Source organism: Lipotes vexillifer, unplaced genomic scaffold (assembly GCF_000442215.2).
Source record: "Lipotes vexillifer unplaced genomic scaffold, Lipotes_vexillifer_v1.1 scaffold178, whole genome shotgun sequence".
NCBI classification, from domain to species: domain Eukaryota; kingdom Metazoa; phylum Chordata; class Mammalia; order Artiodactyla; family Lipotidae; genus Lipotes; species Lipotes vexillifer.
In genome coordinates, this window is record NW_006775603.1 from 4,931,191 (window position 1) to 4,953,675 (window position 22,485).

The 22,485-nt window shown below is 38.4% G+C and overlaps 1 pseudogene; it reads left to right on the top strand.

Annotated features, from left to right (window-relative positions):
* Positions 1 to 1,436: 1,436 nt before the first annotated feature.
* Positions 1,437 to 22,485, top strand: part of LOC103081556 (probable tRNA pseudouridine synthase 2 pseudogene) — a 31,051-nt pseudogene continuing 10,002 nt past the window's right edge.

Here is a 22,485-nt window from a genome sequence, read left to right on the forward strand (position 1 = left end):
AAAAAAAAATTCCGTGTCCATGAGATTTAAATATTCTGGTCGATTAGTTCAAGTACATCTTTTCCTAGCACTGGGGATTAAAATATCTCTCACAGGATCTCATTAAGCAGAATCCTCATGTAGTTAGAATTTTAAACAATATCCCAACAATCAATGCCATAACAGTAAAACTTTTGTATATTGTGTTACCATTATATGAGAATTTATGCCTAGAAATCAAGTTGCTGCCACCAGATAAAGAGACATACCTTGGGGCTTCCCTGGTGGCGCAGTGGTTGAGAGTCCGCCTGATGATGCAGGGGACGCGGCTTTGTGCCCCGGTCCGGGAGGATCCCAACTGCCGCGGAGCGGCTGGGCCTGTGAGCCATGGCCGCTGGGCCTGCGCGTCCGGAGCCTGTGCTTTGCAACGGGAGAGGCCGCAGCGGTGAGAGGCCCGTGTACCGCAAAATGGAAAATAAAAAAAAGAGAGAGAAATACCTTGTTTATGGAACTCAAGCCTTTGGAGTAGCTTTCTTCAATTGTGAGCAAATGATTTTTAGCTTTTTTATAAAAATAACTCTTTAACTTTGAGAAGAAAAATACATGTAAAAGAATTAGTGGGTGTGGATTCAGGGAGAAAGAAGCCCACAGCACAGAAGTTAAACAATTCCTCATATGGGATTTAAATTTTTTAAAAAACTCGTTGTTATTTAAAACTAGGTTGTATCCTTCCCAAATCCCATTACATATATAATCTCATTTAGTCCTCTAGTGAATGCCTGCAGGGATCACATGAATATTGCCTACAGCTGATTCTCTATCTCTCTGCTCTCCTGCACACCTATCACTTCAACCTGAATTGTCTGCTGTTGTTGACTGTTTGCCAGAGCAGAAAATTATACCATGCCAGGAGAGCAGACTGGCTTATGATATTAGATCTCCTTTTCCAGTACCTTTTTTTTTTTTTTTTCGGTACGTAGGCCTCTCACTGTTGTGGCTTCTCCCGTTGCGGAGCACAGGCTCCGGACGCGCAGGCTCAGCGGCCATGGCTCATGGGCCCAGCCGCTCCGCGGCATGTGGGATCTTCCCGAACCGGGTCACGAACCCGCGTCCCCTGCATCAGCAGGCGGACTCTCAACCACTGCACCACCAGGGAAGCCCGCCAGTACCATTTTCTTGATCAGGTTCCTTTGACGCTCAGTTCAGCACCCACCCATCTGCCTCTTTCTGATGTGGTAACAGACCAGCTTCTGAAGTAAGAGAGCAGGGAAACTGTATGATACACTGGTGTGTCTGTGTGTGTGCTTGCTCATTGTTGTGTGTGTACATTGTAGCACGCTGTCTAGCACAGAGGAAGGAGGAGCTCAATATAGTAAATAAGTGAATTTTAATTTTTAAAGAAGTAGAAGTGGTTGCGGGTTCAGCTCTTCCGCGAGCCCGGGGCGTGGGCTTCAGGCATGGGGTTAGCAGGCCTGGCTTGGCTGCATAGGCTCTTCGCCGCCTACAAGCCCCCGGGGCTAAAGTGGAAGCAGCTGCGTGATACTGTGGAGCTGCAGCTTTTGAAAGGTCTCAGTGCTGGGAAGCGTCCTGCCTCTGAACATCGTGTTCGCTTCCTGCTGGGCCCCATGGAAGGCAGTGAAGAGAAGCTGACCCTCACAGCCACCAGTGTGTCCACCCTCATCGACCATCCGCAGGTACGTGGACCAACATTCACCAGCCTGAAGATTGGCATGGGGCACCGACTGGATGCCCAGGCACCTGGGGTGCTTGTGCTCGGCGTGGGACGTGGACGAAGGCTCCTCACCGACATGTACAATGCTCACCTCACCAAGGATTACACAGTACACGGCCTCCTGGGCAAAGCCACAGACGACTTCTGTGAGGACGGGCAGCTGGTGGAGAAAACGACGTATGTGGTTAAGAATCCGCCTGCCAATGCAGGGAACACGGGTTCAAGCCCTGGTCCGGGAAAATCCCACATGCCGCGGAGCAACTAAGCCCGTGCGCCACAACTACTGAGCCTGTGCTCTAGAGTCCACGAGCCACAACTACTGCAGGCCGCGTGCCTAGAGCCCGTGCTCCGCAACAAAGAGAAGCCACCGCAATGAGAAGCCCATGCACCACAACGAAGAGTAGCCCCTGCTCACCGCACCTAGAGGAAGCCCACGCACAGCAACGAAGACCCAACGCAGCCAAAAATTAATTAATTAATTAATTTTAAAAAAGAAATCAAAATGGTTAAAGATATTTTATTCCTGGTTTAAGAAAAGGCCTGCATAAATATCTTTTCTGCTTTCTAATTACACATAAAATTATTGTATATAAAAATCTACTGGTTTTCATCCAAATTATGCTCTCTTATGGCTACCTAGGAAATCTTAAAGGCATATATATTGGGTTGGCCAAAAAAGTTCATTCAGGTTTTTCTGTAAGATGTTATAAAAACCCGAACAAACTTTTTGGCTGACCCAATAGAAGCATCACCAAAATTGAATTTATAGAAATGCTGACCTAGATTTTTATTAGGAAAAAACTTGTCTGAGAATCAGAAGATTTTGGTTCTAATGAAAATTTATCTCACTTAATATTTCTGAATCTGTCTCCTTATCTATAAAATGGAACTTACAATATATTGCTTACTTTTATCAATAGAGTTGTTAAAATCAAAGCACAAAAAATAATTTGCAAGCTCTGATATGAAACATAAATAAAAGATATTAGGAGGAAAAGCAGTGCTAATAATGCATTTTCAAAAGCACTTGTCTTTAGGATGTTAAAAGTTACTTCACTAGCAGAAAAAGATGAAACATAAATTCATTGTAATGAACAACATAAAATGGAATGAAGAAATCAAGAAAATATAAACAGACCTAAAATACTAGAAATTGTTTCAATTATATCTATCTACCTACCTACTTAGGACTTACATTCATGCAACAAATATCTATGCAGCTATTATCTGAAACTCCAGTGATTTGTAGTTTGTAGTTTGCCTGTCATACCTACAAACAAAAGTTTTATATAGACATTGTTAAAGAAACATATTACAACAGTGTGGCTGCCTGGGGTCCAAATCTTAATCTTCGTAAAACCATAAAATGCCTTTGTTCAATGCATTGCATTAGTTATTCGGTCCCGTAGTTTGTGGTTAGTAACAAGATAAATATAAATCATTCTTAGACTCCTGCACTTACAGCTTTTGGATCACATTGTGATGCTTAGAGTTAGCATCATATAACATTTCTTCAGTGTTATGAGTTCCCAGTTATACTTCATTATGAAGGTTTAGACATTAAAACCTTCCATTCTTAAACTTAGGTTTTAAAAAATTCCTTTATGATATCTAAATATCAAAATGCTATCTGTATGTTAACTAAGATTTAGTCTGGAAAATATATTAAACAGCTTCCATATATATGGAAGCTAAAAAAGGGTGCACATGAACTTATCTACAAACCAGAAATAGAGTTACAGATGTAGAAAACAAACTTATGACTACCAGAGGGCAAGGGAGGGAGGGATAAATTGGGAGATTGGGATTGACATATACACACTACTATATATAAAATAGATGAGTAATAAAGACCTACTGTATAGCACAGGGAACTCTACAATACTCTGTTATGGCCTATAGGGAAAAAGAATCTAAAAAACAGTGGATGTATGTATATGTATAACTGATTCACTTTGCTGTACACCTGAAACTAATACAACATTTTAAATCAACTATACTCCAACAGAAATTAAATTAGAAAAAGAAAAAAATAAAATAAAAATCATATATAGTTAAGCTGTACAACAGGATGATTTGATGTACAAATACATAGTGAAATGATTACTACAGTCAAGTTAATTAACATATCATCTCCTTACATAGTTACCATTTTTGTGTGAGATGAGTTCACCTAAAATCTACTCTCTTAGCATATTTCCAGTGTTCAATACAGTATTATTAAATTTAGTCATCATGCCTGTACATTAATGTCTAGACTTATTCATCCAACATAACTGCAACTTTGTACCCTTTGACCAACATCTTCCCACTTCCCCCACCTCTTCCCCTCCCTGCTAGACCCTGGCAACCACCATTTGACTCTCTGCTTCTATGAGTTCAACATTTTTTTTTTTTACATTCCATATATAAGTGAGATTATACAGTATTTGCTTTTCTCTGTCTGGCTTATTTCACTTAGCATAATGTCCTCCAGGTTTATACATGTTTTCACAAAAGGCAGGATTTCCTTCTTTCTCATAGCTGAATAATATGCCATTGTATTTATATACCACATCTTCTTTATCCATTCACCCATCAATGGACACTTGGGTTTTTTCTATATCTTGCCTAGTGTGAATAATGCTGCAATGAACATAGGAATACAGATATCTCTTCAAGATCATGATTTCATTTCCTTTGGTTATATACCCAGAAGCGAGATCGCTGGGTCATGTGGCAGTTCTTGTTTTAATTTTTTGAGCAGTCTCTATACTGTTTTCCATAATGATTGTACCAATTTACATTTCCACCGACAGTATACAAGGATTCCCTTTTCTTTACATCCTTGCCAGCATTTGCTATCTCTTGTCTTTTTGATACTAGACATCCTAACAGAAGTGAGGTGATATCTCATTGTAGTTTTGAATTGCATTTCCTGATGATTAGAGATGTTGAGCACCTTTTCATATATCTCTTGGCCATTTGTGTGTTTTCCTTTGAGAAGTGTCTATCTAGGTCTGTTGCTCATTTTTTAATCAAGTTATTTGTCTTCTTGCTATTGAGTTGTTTGAGTTCTTTACATATTTTGGATATTGACCCCTTAACAAATGTATGGTTTGCAGATATTTTCTCACAATCCATACGTTGTTTCTTCACTCTGTTGTTTCCTTGGTTGTGAGGAAGCTTTTAAATTTGATGCAATCCCGTTTGTCTATTATTGTTGCCTGTAGTTTTGAGGTCATATATACAAAAAATAAAAACATTGCCCAGATGAATGTCAAGAAGTTTTTTCCGGGCTTCCCTGGTGGCGCAGTGGTTGGGAGTCCGCCTGCCAATGCGGGGGACGCGGGTTCGTGCCCCGGTCCGGGAGGATCCCACGTGCCGCGGAGCGGCTGGGCCCGTGAGCCATGGACGCTGAGCCTGCGCGTCCGGAGCCTGTGCTCCGCAACGGGAGAGGGCACAGCAGTGAGAGGCCCGCGTAGCGCAAGGAAAAAAAAAAAAAAGAAGTTTTTTCCCTGTGTTTTCTTCTAATAGTTTTATAGTTTCAGGTCTTACATTTAAGTTTCTAACTACATATGGAGTGAGACAAGGGTCCAGTTTCAATCTTCTGCATGTGGAAAACTAGTTCTCTCACAGCACTTATTGCAAAGTCTGTCCTTTCCCCATTGTAAGTTCTTGACACCTTTGTTGAAAATCAGTTGACCATAAGTGAGTAGATTTCTTTCTGGGCTCTCTATTCTGTTTCACTGGTCTATATGTCTGATTTTATGCCAGTATCATGCTGTTTTTATTACTATAGCTTTGTAGAATATTTTGAAACCAGGAAGTGTGATGCCTTCAACTTTGTTCTTCTTGCTCAAGATTACTTTGGCTAGTTGTGGTCTTTGTGGTTCATAAGAATTTTAGAATTTTTTTCTATTTCTGTGGAAAACATCATTGGAATTTTAATAGGATTTGAATTGAATCTAGATTGCTTTGGGTAGTATGGATATTTTCACAATATTAATTCTTTCAATACATGAACACAAGATATCTTTCCATTTATTTGTATCTTCAATTTCTTTCATCAGTATTTTATAGTTTTCAGTGTACAAATATTTCCTATCCTTGATTAAATTTATTCCTAGGTAATTTTTTTAATGCTATTATAAGTGCGATTATTTTCTTAATTTCTCTTTCTGATATTAGTGTATAGAAATGCAACTGATTTATATATGCTGATTTTGTATCCTGCAACTTTACTGAATTTTTTACTAGTTCTAACAGTTTTTATGGATGCTTTAGAGTTTTCTAATATAATATCATGTCATCTGCAAATAGTGACATTTTTACTTTTTCCTTTCTAATTTGAATGCCTTTTATTTCTTGTTCTTGCCTAATTGTTCTAAGACTTCCACCACTATATTGAATAGAAAAAGTGGCAAGACTGCGCATCCTTGTTTTATTCCTGATCTTAGAGGAAAAGCTTTTAGCTTTTCACCATTGAGTATGATGTTAGCGTTGGGCTTGTCATACATGACCTTTATTATGTTGATGTACATTCCTTTTATACCTAATTTGTTGAGTTTTTTTTTTTAACCATCTTTATTGGAGTATAATTGCTTTACCTTTTAGTGTTAGCTTCTGCTGTATAACAATCAGCTGCATGTATACATATATCCCCATATCCCCTCTGTCTTGTGTCTCCTTCCCACCCTCCCTGTCCCACCCCTCTAGGTGGTCACAAAGCACCGAGCTGATCTCCCTGCGCTATGCACCTGCTTCCCACTAGCTATCTATTCTACATTTGGTAGTATATATGTCCATGCCACTCTCTCACTTCATCCCAGATTACCCTTCCCCCTCCCTGTGCCCTCAAGTTCATTCTCGACATCTGCATATTTATTCCTGTCCTGCCCCTAGGTTCATCAGAACCTTTTTTTTTGTTTTGATTCCATATATATGTGTTAGCATGCGGTATTTGTTTTTCTCTTTCTGACTTACTTCAATCTGTATGACAGACTCTAGGTCCATCCACCTCACTACTAATAACTCAATTTCATTTCTTTTTATGGCTGAGTAATATTCCATTGTATATATGTGCCACATCTTCTTTATCCATTCATCTGTTGGTGGACACTTAGGTTGCTTCCATGTCCTGGCTATTGTAAATAGTGCTGCAATGAACATTGTGGTACATGACTCTTTGTGAATTATGGTTTTCTCAGGGTATATGTCCAGTAGTGGGATTGCTGGGTCATATGGTAATTCTATTTTTAGTTTTTTAAGGAACTTCCATACTGTTCTCCATAGTGGCTGTATCAGTTTACATTCACATCAAGAGTGCAAGGGTTCCCTTTTCTCCACACCCTCTCTGGCATTTATTCTTTGTAGACTTTTCGATGATGGCCATTCTGACTGGTGTGAGGTGATACCTCACTGTAGTTTTGACTTGCATTTCTCTAATGATTAGTGATGTTGAGGATCCTTTCACATGTTTGTTGGCCATCTGTATATCTTCTTTGCAGAGATGTCTATTTAGATTCCTGCCATTATTTGGATTGGGTTGTTTGTTTTTTTGATATTGAGCTACATGAGCTACTTGTATATTTTGGAGATTAATCCTTTGTCAGTTGATTCATTTGCAAATATTTTTTCCCATTTTGAGTATTGTCTTTTCAACTTGTTTATAGTTTCCTTTGCTATGCAAAAGCTTTTAAGTTTCATTAAGTCCCATTTGTTTACTTTTGTTTTTATTTCCATTTCCCTAGGAGGTAGGTCAAAAAGGATCTTGCTGTGATTTATGTCATAGAGTGTTCTGCCTATGTCTTCCTCTAAGAGTATTATGGTGTCTGGCCTTACATTTAGGTCTTTAATCCATTGTGACTTTATTTTTGTGTACGGTGTTAGGAAGTGTTCTAATGTCATTCTTTTACATGTAGCTGTCCAGTTTTCCCAGCACCACATATTGAAGAGCCTGTCTTTTCTCCATTGTATATTCTTGCCTTCTTTATCAAAAATAAGGTGACCATATGTGTGTGGGTTTATCTCTGGGCTTTCTATTTTGTTCCATTGATCTATATTTCTGTTTTTGTGCCAGTACCATACTGTCTTGATTACTGTAGCTTTGTAGTATAGTCTAAAGTTCAGGTGCTTGATTCCTCCATCTCCATTTTTCTTTTTGAAGATTACTTTGGCTATTTGGGGTCTTTTGTGTTTCCATACAAATTGTGAAATTTTTTGTTCTAGTTCTGTGATAAATGCCATTGGTAGTTTGACAGGGATTGCATTGAATCTGTAGATTGCTTTGGGTAGTATAGTCATTTTCACAGTGTTGATTCTTCCAATCCAAGAACATGGTGTATCTCTCCATCTACTTGTATCATCTTTAATTTCTCTCATCAGTGCCTTATAGTTTTCTGCATACAGGTCTTTTGTCTCCTTAGGTAGGTTTATTCCTAGATATTTTATTATTTTTGTTGCAGTGGTAAATGGGAGTGTTTCCTTAATTTCTCTTTCAGATTTTTCATCATTAGTGTATAAAAATGCAAGAGATTTCTGTGCATTAATTTTGTATCCTGCTACTTTACCAAATTCATTGATTAGTTCTAGTAGTTTTCTGGTACCATCTTTAGGATTCTCTATGTATAGTATCATGTCACCTGCAAACAGTGACAGTTTTACTTCTTCTTTGCCAATTTGAATTCTTTTTATTTCTTTTTCTTCTCTGATTGCTGTGGCTGAAACTTCCAAAACTATGTTAAATAATAGTGGTGAGAGTGGGCAACCTTGTCTTGTTCCTGATCTTAGAGGAAATGCTTTCACGTTTTCCACCATTGAGAATGATGTTGGCTGTGGGTTTGTCATATATGGCCTTTATTATGTTCAGGTAAGTTCCCTCTGTGTCTACTTTCTGGAGAGTTTTTATCATAAATAAAAATTTTGTTGTTGAATTTTGTCAAAAGCTTTCTCTGCATCTATTGCAATGTTCATATGGTTTTTATTCTTCAATTTGTTAATATGGTGTATCACATTGATTGATTTGCATAAATTGAAGAATCCTTGCATTCTGGGATAAACCGCACTTGATCATGGTGTATGATCCTTTTAATGTGCTGTTGGATTCTGTTTCCTAGTATTTTTATTTATTTATTTTTTGGCTGTGTGGGTCTTCGTTTCTGTGCATGGGCTTTCTCTAGTTGCGGTGAGCGGGGGCCACTCTTCATTGCGGTGCGGGGCCTCTCACTGTTGCAGCCTCTCTTGTTGAGGAGCAAAAGCTCCAGATGAGCAGGCTCAGTAGTTGTGGCTCACAGGCCTAGTTGCTCCACAGCATGTGGGATCTTCCCAGACCAGGGTTCGAATCCATGTCCCCTGTATTTGCAGGCAGACTCTCAACCACTGCGCCACCAGGGAAGCTCTGTTTCCTAGTATTTTGTTGAGGATCTTTGCATCTATATTCATCAGTGATATTGGTATGTAGTTTTCTTTTTTTATGACATCTTTTTCTGGTTTTGGTATCAGGGTGACAGTGGCCTCATAGAATGAGTTTGGGAGTGTTCCTCCTTCTGCTATATACTGAAAGACTGTGAGAAGTATAGGTGTTAGCTCTTCTCTAAGTGTTTGAGAGAATTTGCCTGTGAAGCCATCGGTCCTGGTTTTTTGTTTGTTGGAAGATTTTAAATCACAGTTTCAATTTCAGTGCTTGTGATTGGTCTGGTTATATTTTCTATTTCTTCCTGGTTCTGTCTCGGAAGGTTGTGCTTTTCTAAGAATTTGTGCATTTCTTCCAGTTTGTCCATTTTATTGGCATATAGTTGCTTGTAGTAATCTCTCATGATCCTTTTTATTTCTGCAGGGTCAGTTGATACTTCTCCTTTTTCATTTCTAATTCTATTAACTTGAGTCTTCTCCCTTTTTTCCTTGATGAGTCTGGCAAATGGTTTATCAATTTTGTTTATCTTCTCAAAGAACCAGCTTTTAGTTTTCTTGATCTTTGCTATTGTTTCCTTCAATTTTTTTTCATTTATTTCTGTTCTGATCTTTATGATTTCTTTCCTTCTGCTAACTTTGGGGAGTCTTTTGTTCTTTCTCAGATTGCTTTAGGTGTAAGGTTAGGTTGTTTATTTGTGATTTTTCTTGTTTCTTGAGGTAGGATTTTATTGTTATAAACTTCCCTCTTAGTACAGCTTTTGTTGTATCCCATAGGTTTTGGGCCATCGTCTTTTCATTGTCATTTGTTTCTAGATGTTTTTTGATTTCCTTTTTGATTTCTTCAGTGATCTCTGGTTATTTAATAGAATATTGTTTAGCCTCCATGTTTTTGTGTTTTTTACAGTTTTTTTTCCTCTAACTGATATATCTAGTCTCATAGCATTGTGGTCGGAAAAGATACTTGATATGATTTCAGTTTTCTTAAATTTACCAACACTTGATTTGTGACCCAAGATATGATCTATCCTGGAGAATGTTCCATAAGCACTTGAGAAGAAAGTGTATTCTGTTGTTTTTGGATGGAATGTCCTATAAATATCAATTAAGTCCATCTTGTTTAATGTATCATTTAAAGCTTGTGTTTCCTTATTTATTATCATTTTGGATGATCTGTCCATTGGTGAAAGTGGGTTGTTAAAGTCCCCTACTATGATTATGTTACTGTCGATTTCCCCTTTTATGGCTGTTAGTATTTGCCTTATGTATTGAGGTGCTCCTATGTTGGGTGTATAAATATTTTCAATTGTTATATCTTCTTCTTGGATTGATCCCTTGATCATTATGTAGTGTCCTTCTTTGTCTCTTGTAATAATCTTTATTTTAAAGTCTATTTTGTCTGATATGATAATTGCTACTCCAGCTTTCTTTTGATTTCCATTTGCCTTGAGTATCTTTTTCTATCCCCTCACTTACAGTCTGTATATGTCTCTAGGTCTGAAGTGGGTTTCTTGTAGACAGCATATATATGGGTCTCGTTTTTGTATCCATTCAGCCAGTCTATGTCTTTTGGTTGGAGCATTTAAACCATTTACATATAAGGTAATTATCGATATATATGTTCCTATTACCATTTTCTTAATTGTTTTGGGGGGTTTTTTGTTTCTTTTTTTTCAGTACGTGGGCCTCTTACTATTGTGGCCTCTCCTGTTGTGGAGCACAGGCTCCGGACGCGCAGGCTTAGTGGCCACGGCTCATGGGCCCAGCCGGTCCGCAGCATGTGGGATCTTCCTGGACCGGGGCACAAACCCATGTCCCCTGCATCTGCAGGCAGACTCTCAACCACTGCACCACCAGGGAAGCCCTGGGTTTGTTTTTGTAGGTCTTTTCCTTCTCTTGTGTTTCCTGCCTAGAGAAGTTCCTTTAGAATTTGTTGTAAAGCTGGTTTGGTGGTGCTGAATTCTCTTAGCTTTGGCCTGTCTGTAAAGGTTTTAATTTCTCTGTGAAATCTAAATGAGATCCTTGTTGGGTAGAGTAGTCTTTGTTGTAGGTTTTCCCTTTGATCACTTTAAATATGTTCTGCCACTCCCTTCTGGCTTGCAGAGTTTCTGCTGAAAGATCAGCTGTTAATCTTATGGGGATTCCCTAGTATATTATGTGTTGCTTTTCCCTTGCTGCTTTTAATATTTTTCTTTGTATTTAATTTTTGATAGTTTGATTAATATGTTTCTTGGGGTGTTTCTCCTTGGATTTATCCTGTATTTGACTCTTTGTGCTTTCTGGACTTGATTGACTATTTCCTTACTCATATTAGGGAAGTTTTCAACTATAATCTCTTCAAATATTTTCTCAGTCCCTTTCTTTTTCTCTTCTTCTTCTGGGACCCCTGTAATTCGAATGTTGGTGCGTTTGATGTTGTCCTAGAGGTCTCTGAGACTGTCCTGAATTCTTTTCATTCTTTTTTCTTTATTCTGTTCTGTGGCAGTGAATTCTACCATTCTGTCTTCCAGGTCACTTAACCATTCTTCTGCCTCAGTTATTCTGCTATTGATTCCTTCTAGAGAATTTTTAATTTCATTTATTTTGTTGTTCATCATTGTTTGTTTGCTCTTTAGGTCCTCTTGGTCTCTGTTAATCATTTCTTGTATTTTCTCCATTCTATTTCCAAGATTTTGGATCATCTTTACTATCGTTACTCTGAATTCTTTTTCAGGCAGACTGTCTATTTCCTCTTCATTTGTTTGGTCTGGTGGGTTTTTACCTTGCTCCTTCATCTGCTGTGTATTTCTCTGTCTTCTCATTTTGCCTAACTTACTGTGTTTGGGGTCTCCTTTTCACAGGCTGCCGGTTCGTAGTTCCCGTTGTTTTTGATGTCTTCCTCCAGTAGGTAAGGTTGCTTCAGTGGGTGTGTAGGCTTCCTGGTGGAGGAGACTGGTGCCTTTGTTCTGATGGATGAGGCTGGATCTTTCTGGTGGACAGGACCATGGCTGGTGGTGTGTTTTGGGGTGTCTGTGAACTTAGTATGATTTTAGGCAGACTCTCTGCTAATGTGTGGGGTTGTGTTCCTCTCTTTTAGTTGTTTGGCATGGGGTGTCCAGCAGTGGAGTTTGCTGGTCATTCATTGGAGCTGGGTCTTAGTGTTGAGATGGAGATCTCTGGGAGAGCTCTTGCAGATTGATATTACATGGGGCTGGGAGGTCTCTGGTGGTCCAGTGTCCTGAACACGGCTCTCCCACCTCAGAGGCTCAGGACTGACACCCGGCCAGAGTACCAAGCCCTGCCAGCCACACGGCCAGGTACGTGGGGAGTTTCTTTCTGTTTGGGAAGTCTGGGGTCTTCTGCCAGAATTCAGTAGGTGTTCTGTAGGAGTTTTTCCACATGTAGATGTATTTTTTCATGCATTTTTGGGGAGGAAGGTGATCTCTACTTCTTACTTCTCAGCCATCTTGAAGGTCCTCTGTCTTGCTAAGAGTTTTTTATCATGAAAGGCTGTTGAATTTTGTCAAATGATTTTCCTGTATCTATTGAGATGATCATATGATTTTTAATCCTTCATTCTTTTAATGTGGTACAGTACATTTATTGATTTCTGTATGTTGATCCATCCTTGCATTCCTGGAGCAAATCCCATTTGATCATGGTGTATAATTCTTTTACTGTGCTGTTAGTTTGCTAGTACATTATTGAAGACTTTTGCATCTATGCTCATGAGGGATATTGGCCTGTAATTTCGTTTTCTTGTAGTGGCCTTGTCTGGTTTTGGTATCAGACTAAGTCTGGTCTTGTAAAATGATATTGGAAGTGCTCTCTTCAGTTTTTTGGATGAGTTTGAGAAGGGTTGGTATTAATTTTTCTTTAAATGTTTGGTAGAATTCACCAGTGATGCCATCAGGTCCTGGGATTTTATTTTTGGTGAGATTTTTGAATACTGATTCAAACTCCTTACTCATCATTGGTCTATTTAGATCTATTTCTTCATGATTCAGTCTTTGTAGGTCTTATGTTTCTAGGAATTTATCCATTTCTTCTATTTGTTGGCATATAATTATTCATAATAGTCTCTTATGATCCTCTGTATTTCTGTGGTGTTGGCTGTAATGTCTCCTCTTTCATTTATAATTTTATTTGTTTGAGTCTTTTTCTTTCTCTGTTAGTCCAACTGAATTTTGTCAACTTTGTTTATCTTTTCAAAAAACCAACTCTTAGTTTCATTAATCTTTTCTATTGTTTTTCTAGGCTCATTTTATTTCTTTCTACTCTGATCTTTATTATTTCCTTCCTTCTGTTAACTTTGGGTTTAGTTTATTCTTCTTCTAGTTTGATGAGGTGTAAAGTTAGTTTGTTTATTTAAGATCGTCTTTTTTCTTAAGGTAGGCACTTATTGCTATGAACTTCCCTCTTAGACCTGCTTTTGGTGCATCCCATGAATTTTGGTATATTGTATTTCCATTTTCATTTGTCTCAAGATATTTTTGATTTCCCTTTTGATTTCTTTTTTGACCTATTGGTTGTTTAGAGTGGGTTTTTAATTTCCATATATCTATGAATTTTCCAATTTTCTTCCTATTACTGATGTCTAGTTTCATACCATTGTGCTCAGAAAAGATGCTTGATATGACTTCGGTCTTCCTAAGTTTGTTAAGACTTGTTTTGCCGCCTGACATGTTCTATCCTGGTGAATGTTCCATGTGCACTTGAAAAGAATGTGTACTCTGCTGCTGTTGGACTGTTCTGAATATGTTTGTTAGGTCCTTTGATTTATATTGCTGTCTATGGCCATACCACACTGAACACGCCCAATCATATCTGATCTATATTTTGTACAAGTCTCCTGTTTCCTCACTGATTTTCATACAAATGTTTTTGTAATTTTTATGAAACACAAGCACCAGAGTAAAAATCACCAGAGTATTTGATATTTAGCTCAATCAGTTATAATCTGTTAATAAGGCCAATGATGTTACTAAGAAATAACTATTTAATTAATGTATTAATCATGTTACATAAATTATCACATTTAGTGTTTACCAAAACACTTAAAGATACATACTGTTATTATCTCCAATTTTCAGGTGAGGAAACTGAGGCTGGAGAACTTAAGATGTTTATCCAGTGTCACTTAACTACTAAATGTGTAGCAATATATTCAAACCCACCTCTCTTTGAGTCCAAAATCTGAGTTCTAAATAATTAGCCTAATAACTCTATTGCTCCACACAAGGATTTTCCCCTCTGTTTCATAACCAAATTAACTCCTAACTAACAATTTAATATATTATGCACCCCTGATTACAACTTTAGATCTGGAAAGGGAAGGAAAATATGTTGCTGAAATTAAAATGATTACTACTATTTTTAAAATTAATTTTTATTGGAGTAGAGTTGCTTTACAATGTTGTGTTAGTTTCTGCTGTACAGCAAAGTGAATTAGTTATATGTATACATATATATACTCTTTTTTAGATTTCCTTCCCATTTAGGTGACCACAGACCATTGAGTAGCGTTCCCTATACTAAATAGTAGTTTCTCATTAGTTATCTATTTTATACATAGTAGTGTATTTATGTCAATCCCAATCTCCCAATTCATCCCACTACCCCTCCCCCCCTTGGTATCCATATGTTTGTGCTCAACGTCTGTGTCTGTATTTCTGCTTTGCAAATAAGTTCATCTGTATCATTTTTATAGATTCCACATATAAGCGATATTATATGATATTTGTTTTTCTCTTTCTGACTTACTTCACTATGTATGACAGTCTCTAGGTCCATCCACATTTCTGCAAATGGCACAATTTCTTTCCTTTTTATGGCTGAGTAATATTCCATTGTATATATGTACCACATCTTTATCCATTCCTCTGTTGATAGATGTTTAGGTTGCTTCCATGTCCTGGCTATTGTAAATAGTGCTGCAATGAACATCAGGGCATCCTTTCAAATTATGCTTTTATCTGGATGTATGCCTAGGAGTGGGATTGCTGGGTCATATGGTAGCTTTATTTTTAGTACTACAATTTTTTTAAACTAACAATACACATATTACAGTGACATCATTAATATACTCACTAATAGAATACGTAGTTTTTAGCTTCCAATATTTCTTTTAAGATGTGGCCAAGTAGGTAGTCAAAGGGAAGGGCTGGGAAAGCAATATCTTCAAGGTATGGGCCATTAATAAGCATAAAGATAATCTTTGGTGTTCAAATGACTTAATCCCATATGATATTGGCATTGGTGACACTGGCTTCTTTTGATTTCCTTGACACCATAGACCTAGATTTTCCTCATGTCTCTTTGGGTTATCCATCTCAGTTTGTTTTGCAGGTTTATCTCACTCAACTGATTCCTTTAATGTTGGTCTCCTTCATGGTTATGTTTCAGGCCTCCTCTTCTTTTCACCTACACATACCCCACATGGTTATATGCATAGCTCATGGTTTTAATTGTAGTCTATATGCTGATGACTTCCAAATCTTAATCTGGAGGGTGAATTTCTCTCCTGTGCTCCATATCACATTTATAACTATTAATATCTCTACCATCCATCAGTTGCCCTGGCAAGAATTGTGCATATTATTTTTTAATTCTCTCTGTCTTTCTCTCTCCCTGTCTCTCACCAGTTAATTACCAAGTCTTTTAAAGTCCACTTTCTGAATCTCCCCCAAATCTATCAACTTCTCTCCATCCCTTGATTTAAATCTCCATCATTCTTGCTGAGATCATTGCAACATCTTCCTAATCATATTTGTAACAGTATTTCCCAGCTCTGATCCATTTCCAACTGCAGGCAGTGTGATTTTTTTTTTTTTTTTTTTTTTTTTTTTTTGCTGTACATGGGCCTCTCACTGTTGTGGCCTCTCCCGTTGCGGAGCACAGGCTCCGCACGCGCAGGCTCAGCGGCCATGGCTCATGGGCCCAGCCGCTCCACGGCATGTGGGATCCTCCCGGACCGGGGCGCGAACCCACGTCCCCTGCATCGGCAGGCGGACTCTCAACCACTGCGCCACCCGGGAAGCCCGACAGTGTGATTTTTATATTGTCTGTTTCCTACTTTAAAAGTCGACAATGGCTGCTCATTGCTTTCATGGCAAAGCTTGAAATCCTAACAAGGATGGAAATTATCTTCAATATTTGACATCACCAACCTCATCTCTTCTCATTCCATCCCAGTGTCTAGGCTCACATCATGCTATCTCTAACCTTTGGGGCCTTGCTCATGCTGGTACCTCTCATTGAAATGCTTTTCCATCTTTCTATTGCCCCTCCCCTCTTTCACATTTGGTCTTCAGATCCTTACTCCTACTTGTCTTTCAGTTTTTATTTCAGGTATTACTTTCTCTGGGAAATGTCCTGGTGTCAAATGTTGAGTTGTATTGCTTTTCTATATGCTTTCATAGCACCTTGTAACTTAACCTCATCCTAGAACTTATACTTCTTTATAGTGCTATATCATAATTGTCTACACACTTGGTTTTATCCCACATAAGATATCAAACCCATAGGAGTGAGGAATGTGTATTCTTTACTATGTATTCTTTGCTGTGCTAGTAAATGCCTGGCATGTGGCACATACTCAAGAAATATCTGTTGTATAAATGAATGAATAGCATAATCCAGAGACCAGCTTGACCTTTTTAAGATTTATAATCAATTGAGATGAATAGAACCCATATTCTTTCATTTAAAGGATGGTATTCTAAGCCCAGTAGGATATGAACAAATTTAAAGAGGATAATAGGTCACCATTTCTTCTTAAGTAAATATAAAATATTAAAACTGAACAATTGGGATTTCCCTGGTGGCGCAGTGGTTAAGAATCTGCCTGCCAATGCAGGGGATGCAGGTTCGAGCCCTGGTCCGGGAAGATCCCACATGCCACTGAGCACCTAAGCCCATGCACCACAACTACTGAGCCTGCACTCTACAGCCCTCAAGCCACAACTACTGAAGCCCACGTGCACAACTACTGAAGCCTGCGCACCTAGAGAGTGCTCCACAAGAAGAGAAGCCACCACAATGAGAAGCCCGCACACCACAATGAAGAGTAGCCCCCACTCGCCACAACTAGAAAAAGCCCACGTGCAGCAACGAAGACCCAATGCAGCCATAAATAAATATATAATTTTTTTTAAAAGTGAACAATTAATGATTCAGGCTGCATGGAGGAAAAAAGCTCCTGAATAACAGATACAAGGATGTGCTAAGCTTCATTTATTTAGAGGTTTACAATTATTTAGAAGTTCTTATTTAGTAAGTAAGAGAAGATAATTTACCTTTGCCAGTTCCTAAGTATATATATGGTTGATTAATCAAAATTGATAAGCAAAGGAGAAGTGAAGTTAGTGAAGAACCCACTCCTCATTCTTTAGGTTCACACACAAGCCTAGAGCGTAAGACTTTCACTTAAGCCCTAACTAACATAAGCCACATCTGTCATTTCAGGTCATTGCCTCTGCTCTATAAATAGGAAGAAACCAGGGCATACCTCATCACTTCCAACCAGTGACAAGATGGAGTGCTAAGGAATGGAGTTGAACCAGGGATCGTTAAGTATGTGGAATCTGGGCTCAGTTAGAAAAGGTAAAATGTATTTTAAAATAAGCATTATGGCCCAGTTATCTCATTTATGCAAGGGGAAAAATATCACAAAACCATATAAGAAATTGGATTTTTGAGCATTTCAAGAGAAATATTTTTTTTGCCTCTACCCCAGTTCAAGTTATAGGGTAAATATTTTTACAATCTAAGTGGGAAACTTTATTTTTTTCTTAAGGGAGCTTTACTCTTTGTACACTAATTCTTTGTTATTCTTACTAGAGCTATGTATTTTGGACTTGTCCAAATGTTAAACGGGTTCTCATGCCAGTATGTCTTGATCATGATTTTGTTAATGGATGCTAAGTGATGATTCCAGCACTTTTAGGGCCATTTGCCTTTGAACTTAGCACACTGTGTAGATGATAACGAACAGGGAGATTTTATCTTGGCTGTGAACTTATTTTCCATCAGTAATGAAAAGCACAGCATGCTTTTAAAGAAAGTTCTATTTTAACCACAGTCTTCTCTCTTTGATCCTTACTTAACCCATACTTTGGCTACTGGCCTATGTATTTATCTCTTATTCCCAAATAGTGTCAATTGCAGCAAAGCTTAACATTCCTTTGTTTTTTAATATTTATTTATTTTTTTGACTGCATCAGGTCTTCATTGCAGCATGCAGGATCTTTTGTTGTGGTGCTTGTTGCGGTGCTTGTTGCAGTGCACGGGCTCTTCATTGCAGCTTCTTTCTAGTTATGGCGTGCGGGTTTTCTCTCTCTAGTTGTGGCGCGGGCTCCAGAGGGCATGGGCTCTGTAGTTTGTGGCAGCGGCCTCTCTAGTTGAGGTGTGTGAGCTCAGTAGTTGTGGTGTGTGGGCTGAGTTGCACCATGGCATGTGGGATATTAGTTCCCCGACCAGGGATCGAACCCTCATCCCCTGCATTGGGAGGCAGATTCTTTACCACTGGACCACCAGGGAAGTCCCAACATCCCTTTGTTTTAATTCAATGCTTTTATCTGAGAATATCTAGGAAAAAGGCCACTATTTTTAATTGAGTCCAATCTAACATAAACGTAAAATTAGTTCAGCTTTTTTTTTTTTTGCGATATGCGGGCCTCTCACTGTTGTGGCCTCTCCCGTTGCGGAGCACAGGCTCCGGACGCGTAGGCTCAGCGGCCATGGCTCATGGACCCAGCCGCTCTGCGGCATGTGGGATCTTCCTGGACCAGGGCACGAACCTGTGTCCCCTGCATCGGCAGGCGGACTCTCAACCACTGCACCACCAGGGAAGCCCTAGTTCAGCTTTTTAAAATATAGTTCTTACTAAAATCAATACTTTGCAAAAGATGTTTAAATCAATGCCTAAAATGCCTAAAGGAAATATTCACCTTCTTACAGCATTTGGAATTAAACATTTGGAGTTTAATTTCAGACTGTTTTGCTTGTTTTCATTGTGTATTTCAATAAAACAGTATCTATAACATCTTGTAATTACAGATTAAAGTTCCTATTGTAAAATTTTTCCTGAAATAGTAAACATATCAAATTAGTCGGTAGCATTCCAGAGTTTTTCCAGCAAATGAAGGTTTTTATTATTTATACATATATACAATAGTAAAGAAGTCAAGGAATTTCAGATAAACTTTAACAGGGGTCATTGTATTAAATTCCTGATGATCCCATACCTCAGTCTACAGAGAAAAGGACTCTGAACATTTAGGGAATCATTAAATGGTTAAAGTTTCAATTCTGTATCTCCTACCCAAAGGAAAAAAAATTGTAGTGTAATCTCTCTCCTCTTTTACCATTTATTAATTGCAAAGTAAGCAGCTCTTCACTGCAGTGGGACATGCTTAGAGTAGAATAGTAGGTCAGTGCTACACTATTTCTAGGAATAATGTTGGAAAGCATTTGTTTTTAGAATCTACTGGTAACTTTTGCATGTATTACAAGATCTGGTAAGCCTGAAGATCCCCAAGCTTATTTCTAGCCACTCAATCTACAGCATTCATTGCACGCGGTCTGCTGTTCCTTCTCCAATCCTTCATCACGGACTAGAGAACAAATTCCTTAGGATAATGAGTGATGACAGTGGAGTTGATGGAGTAACTGTCAGCTTATTCTTAGTGTCCAACAGACTTTCCATTTTAAACAGCAGTGACCTATACCTTTTATAAGTTAAAATGTTTAAATTAGTTGGTGAGCAGTGGCTCTTACCTCTTTTTTTGAATAAAAATTCCAAATATATCGAAAAGATACAAGAATAGTATAATGAATCCCATCGTACCTTTCACCTAAGACTCACCAGATTCTTGGCATGTTGCCAAACGGTTTTCTCCGTCTCTCTTTCTCACCCCCTTCTTGTCCCTCTCTCCATATATACTTATTTAGTAATAGTAAATTTTGTACTACTATTTTTACTGAATCATTCTCTTATATAACCATAATGTAATTATAAAATCGAGGAAATTTTACACTGATAAACTACTATTATCTAATATACAGTCCATATTCAGATTTTGCTAATTGTCTCAGTATCATTCTTTATAGAAATTTTTTAAAAATCTAAGGTCTAATCCAGGGTTAGACCTTATACTTATCATGAATTTTATATTTTAAAACAATTTTATCCTACCTAAAATTAGAAAAGGCAGGTGATGTCATTGTGTGTAAAGATTGGTAATTTCATCCTTATGATGCAAAAAAAATTAAAATTATTAGAGGAAAATTTTAATCAAATTGTCTATACATTGTCAATTAGCTAAAATCCTGAAGATTTCAGAAAAGATTTCATGGTTCTTGCTCTCAGATAACTCACAGTATAGGTGCTGAGGCAGATCTAGAACCCAAGTAAAAATTGACTGATAAAGAACAATTATTATATATTCAGCAGCTTTTGCTGCAAAGCAAGCCACCCTTAAAAGTAGTGGCTTAGGACAACAATCTTTTTTTTCTTTACCTAGCAATTCTATGAGTTGGCAATGCCTATTGGCCAGTTCTTCTGTTGGTCTTGCTTGGGCTCAGTCACGCAGCTGCAATATGTTGGTTGGGTTGGTTGGGGGCTAGTGGCTCTAGGGCAGCCACACTCCTATGTCTGGCAGTTGATACTGGTGTTTAGTTGGTACTGACCCTGGATTAGGGAGCAAGGATGACCGGGCCACATGTCTCCATCAAGGTAGCCTAAGTTCTTTCACATGGTTGGTCTCAGGGTGCCAAAGAGCAGTAAGAGAAGGCAAGCTCCAGTGCACAACATTTTTCAAGTCTCTTTTTACATTGCACTTGCTTATTGCCTCTTTGGCCAAATGTCAAATGGCCAAATCCATTTGGAGTCTCTCCAAGGCCACAGGTACAAGGAGGCATGGATGAATCAGGGTCATCAATGAAAAAATCTATCTCGACAGTATAAAATTTGACTAGAGTGAGATGATGAGCAATATCATGGAATAAGTATTATTTTGTAACTATGCCTTATTTTAAAAGTATTAAATGTCAGTCAAAATACACTATGGGAGTTATGATGTAAAATTATTATGGTTAGAATAGTTTAAGAAGACCTCAAGAAAAGAATGACATGTAATGGCTCTCAAAGAATAGATAAGGGGGGCTTCCCTGGTGGCGCAGTGGTTGGAAGTCTGCCTGCCGATGCAGGGGACGTGGGTTCGTGCCCTGATCCGGGAGGATCCCACATGCTGCGGAGCGGCTGGGCCCGTGAGCCATGGCCGCTGAGCCTACGCGTCCGGAGCCTGTGTTCCGTAATGGGAGAGGCCACAAAAGTGAGAGGCCCACGTACCGCAAAAAAAAAAAAATAAAAAAGAATAGATAAGAATTGGATGCATAGGGAGAAATTTATGGACAGAGGGTTTGGAGTGGGTAAATGAAAGATATAACTTTGTCAGTTATTGAACTGACAAAGAACATGACATATATGTGGGATAGTGGAGGAACAAACTTAAGTTGAGTAGATGGCCCATCAGAAATAATAGAAAATAAGATCAGGGTGAAATCAGCATAAACTATGAATGGGGTCGTTTAAAGGTCAGCCATAGTTTAGAATTGTAGTTCCATGACACTAACAATATTTTAAGAAAAATCATTTAGTAACAGCATTAAGATGGATGAGGTCAGGGGTGAGCTGTAAAAACCAGATACACATTTATTACAATAATCCAAATTAAAGTACTGACATTGAGAATAAAGAGACTGGGCCAAATCTAGGAGACATATTAAGTGAGAAGAAAGAAAGGTATGAATTTGATACATATTTTATATAGAAAACAGTGGAATTTTTAAACTATAGGTTTAGACTCAATATCTGTTTCCTCTTTCATTTTCTTTCCTTCTATATCATAGTCTTACATATATATATATATATATATTTTTTTTTTTTTTTTTTTTTTTTTTTTTTTTTTTTTTTTGCGGTACGTGAGCCTCTCACTGTCGTGGCCTCTCCCATTGCTGAGCACACGCTCCGGACACGCAGGCTCAGCGGCCATGGCTCACGGGCCCAGCCGCTCTGCGGCATGTGGGATCTTCCCAGACCCAGGCACGAGCCCGTGTCCCCTGCATCGGCAGGAGGACTCTCAACCACTGCGCCACCAGGGAAGCCCAGTCTTACATATATTTAAAATGAGCTAAAATATCATCTTTAGTGTTTTGCCCCAGTTTGTTTAGCCGTTCTCCATACAACTTCCAAAATTTCCTGCTTCTGAAAACTCTGTGATTAGTTGACATCATTAAACTCTGATACCCAGAATAGAGCACAGTATCTCACATGTACCTTCCCAGGACAGAGAACAGTACTGATCTGAATATCATACTTATATTAATGCAATTGATGTCTTCAT